General features: G+C 30.5%; 1 long non-coding RNA gene across 2 annotated transcripts; it reads right to left on the reverse strand.

The window, feature by feature from the left end:
* Positions 1-651: 651 nt before the first annotated feature.
* LOC145101167 (uncharacterized) lies at positions 652-2,914 on the reverse strand. Of its 2 annotated transcripts, XR_013705503.1 has the most exons (4): positions 2,707-2,914; positions 1,661-1,863; positions 1,369-1,555; positions 652-1,250 (listed from the first exon to the last, which is right to left on the reverse strand). It is a non-coding gene; the product is annotated as an uncharacterized LOC145101167 (long non-coding RNA). The 2 variants fall into 2 exon arrangements; XR_013705502.1 differs by having other exon boundaries at positions 652-1,555; positions 2,707-2,913.
* Between the last annotated feature and the right edge of the window lie 1,253 nt (positions 2,915-4,167).

The following is a 4,167-nucleotide window of genomic DNA, read 5'->3' on the forward strand; positions in this document are numbered from 1 at the left end:
ATTTAGATTGGAGGAAGTTGCGGTGTTTTGAGGGTTAGAATTAGACGATGGAAAAATTTCTCCTTCTCCGTTATGAATATTTTTATTTTCTATCATATCAGCCGCCGATTTAGCCATACAGACTATAGCTCAATCTTTACCAAAAACATTTGCTAGTCGCTCCTATATAGGGAATTGTTTGTTCGTGACATAGTTTTTTTCGATGTTTCTAGCAAAACAAAAAAAAGTTACATGTAAAACCATATATTTAGTACTTATATATATATATATATATATATATATATATATATATATATATATATATATATATATCACTAAGTTTTAGACATCCCTCTAATATCTCAGTAGAATCAACTATATAATCACTAACCTTTAGATATTCCTTTAAATGTTTGATTTTGTTTTGGACAAGCTTTGATGTTATATTAATACCCATGACTTTTTCCTGTGACTTTAGAATGAGTTGATTATGTGTTCCCCGCCTAAAGCTTCCATTATCACCTCTACCGCCAATAACAACAATGACTTGAAGGATGGTAATCAACGCATCCTCTTCTTCTTGAGTCAATTGACGCTTATTTGCCATGATTTGTTACCTATTTTGGACATATTATACATAACAAAGGTAAACAGAAAAAAATATAAAAAATATTAAAATAATTCTTCCACTTAGTTAAAATTAATAAAAAAAAAAACATACACAAAATTCGAATTTGTTGACGTCCAAAATAATTAAAAATAAAAAACCTAAAAATAAAAGTTCTAAAATACAAAAACAATCTACTACGATCATGTTAACATCCAAGAATCAAACATTTCTTGGGCTAAATCATCACTCCATTGAGTCCATTCGTTACCTGATTCAACAACATCCACAATTTGAAATTGATTTGGTTGCTCTCCCCCGATAAGCATATCTACAACATTAGTAGACATATTGTGCTCTGGGTCAAGAGTCATGTGTGTCCTAATAAAATTATGTAGCAAAGCACATGCCATGACTATTCTCCCTAGAATTCTTATTGGATAAAATGAAGGACTTCTCAATATAGCCCAACCTCTCTTTAGTAGACGAAAACACCTTTCAGTAACATTCATCGCTTATGAGTGTTTCATGTTAAAGTATTCTTCCTTATTTGTAGGTGCACGTGTACGACCTTCCCATTTCCGTAAATGATACCTAGTACCTCTATATGGTGCCAAAAAACCTTCACCATTGATATATCCTCCATCAGCTAAATAATAGTTACCTATAATAAATAAAATAATAGGTATGAAAATGTTACTATATTTACTTTCAATATTTTGTAATTATTGTATTAGCCTACAAACTAGAATCTTCAATTCTTTATGTCTAGTAATTGAAACCTGCAAAACCCTTGAATCGGTAGCCGAACCTTCCCAATCAGCTAAGAAGTAGACAAAATTCATGTCACGTTTACAGACAACTAAGACATTTGTTGCTATTTTACCCATGTTCTTGTTTGGTACCTTCGTTATCTGAGTCAAGGACATTAACTTCAATATAAGTTCCATCAATGGCTCGTAGACAACCCTATAAATAATATATTTACTCGTTGTTAGTTAAAGCCTTATATTAGCTATTAGTTAAAATCTTATATTAATTTGTAATATATCTTAATAATGTTATAATGGTTACCTGAAACTTTTTCCACCGGTTGTCCGTACAATCATTTGCAACAAGCGTTCGGGTTGACAAACAATACCTTGTGTATATGTGTTAAAGCACCCAAAACTTGATGAACATACCTACCTACCGTTTCCCATGACCGATAGAATCTAACTTGAGTACATATGTTTTTGTGGTGTGCTAATATGTTTAGGAGTGTAGCAACTTGCCTCCTAAATATTGACAGAAAGATAAACTAGGAATGAGGACAAAAATGAAGTTCTTGGAGATGTTTTACTCAAGGGCGTTGTTATTGACAGAAAAATAAAGTGGCAATGGGGACAAAAATGAAGTTCTTGGAGATATTTTACTCAAGGGCATTGTTATCCGAAATTAGGTATCTACAACATGAACCGCGCAATAAGAACAAAACTTGACAGGTACCAAACTGGGAAACAAAAATTTGCTTATTTTAGCTTCCCAATAACCAACAAGCATATCTATCAAAAATTGTGCATAAACAAAAGCTTAAGGGCAATATCGTCTAAAATGGAATAAATGATCAAATTTACAAATGATGTTTAGCCTCCTAAATTCTGACATGAAGATAAACAGGGAATGGTGGACAAAAATGAAGTTCTTGAAGATTATTATTTGGGGTCATAAGAGAGTTTGAACGCTTTGTTTGCTACAGAGAAAAAATGTTTTTTAAAATCAAAGTTGCTATTATAAGGGAATGAGAAAAGAAGAATGAGCATAAGCAAAAAGCAAAGGAATTAAGGTCTAGTTTTAACATAGGAGCTAAAAAAAACGAATCGTCTTAAGAAATCAAGAAATTTAGTAACATACATAAATTGATTTCTAGTAACTAAGAATTTATGATTTGTCAATCAAGAAGCCATAAATCTTTAGCGAGAAGTTGTATATGTAGAAATCAAGAACTCAGTAAATTAATTATCAAGAAATCGATTAATAAGTAACAAGCTTGATGAGTAAAAGATTCATTTCAATAAGTAGAGATGGAAAATTGAAATCGATCACGTAAGTAGAGATGAACTTTAGATAATAAATTGTACCTTAAGATGATAAAGTCGGATGTACCGATGAGAATTATGGAATGTCCGATGAAAATCGAAACGGGTTGGAAGAATTATCTGAAAAAGATAATCATTTATCGGTATGTATAAGGGGAAACCTAGAGATGGAGCCTGGAGACACGTTTAGAAAATTCAGAAGATTGATAGTTTCGTCCACAATAGAAAAGAAATGAACGTGTTCTATTCAGTACAACCTATTTGGATGAGACTATTTTTCTAATGAATTGTCCCGTTGACTTAGTCAAAGTCCTCTTCAGTCATTGTTTTAGGTTACGCCAAACCTTTCCCAATTTTTTTTGTGTTGTTGTGTCCAACCTAGTTCAACCCACCAAACGGGCCCCAAGGGTTCCCGTGCATATATGACTTATCATCTTTTGCAAACATTAGGAATTTATGTGGCATGTATTACAAGTTTCACATCATTATCAACGTTAACAATATATATATATATATATATATATATATATATATATATATATATATATATATATATATATATATATATAGGTTGAACGGATAAGTGATGAAATAATAAAACATAAAGAATAAAATGCAATAACGAATTTATAAAGACCAGTAGTGTTGATTGGGTATCTGCATTGATAAATAAATTATATAATAGTATTATAATAACATTATTATCCCTTATATGTGATCTTAAGGCATCCAATCCTCTTTTGATTTTTTATTTACTACCCATAATGTAAATTGGATACCCCATTACTCTTAACCATAAAATGATTTAAGGGATAATAAGAGACCCATCCAACAACAATTCAAAGTAAGATACCAAAAGAATATGATACCTCTTCCCAAAATATATAGGAAAAATGTGAGGCAACGAATTCACCAAATGTTATGCAACAAATTCATGTTATTAAAAAAAATCATATTAATTCAATAAAATTAGTAATCATGATATCACCTCCACCTCTACCTCTTTTAACAGTCAGAGAATAAGAAGTTGATTTTACAAAAACCAAAATTTAATTACATCCTTTGTAACAGTTACAATAAGCAACACTCAAATAAGTTGTTTTTATTGCAATAATTCATCAAAATAGAAGGCAAATCCAATTACGTTATCTTTGTTTAAATTTTTATAAGATTAATTGATATCAATGGTCAGATTTAGACAAAGAGAGGAGTGATTTAACAAAAAGAAGTTCGGTACATACGCGGAGCCAAAAAAAGTTTTAGGGTTTTCCTTTTATATATATATATATATATATATATATATATATATATATATATATATATATATATATATATATATATATAGAGAGAGAGAGAGAGAGGTGGACTCAATTGAGAAAATAAAAAAAGTTGAGAATGGAGGAATCATTCTCAGCCACTCATTTTATTCAAGCAATAAAAAGACACGGTGACAAACTTGTAAATATGAGAACAACCTTCAATCTCAAATACGTATCTGTAGTT

This window comes from Lactuca serriola, chromosome 4, assembly GCF_051521515.1.
Source record: "Lactuca serriola cultivar US96UC23 chromosome 4, Lser_US96UC23_V15, whole genome shotgun sequence".
In the NCBI taxonomy this organism is placed as follows: domain Eukaryota; kingdom Viridiplantae; phylum Streptophyta; class Magnoliopsida; order Asterales; family Asteraceae; genus Lactuca; species Lactuca serriola.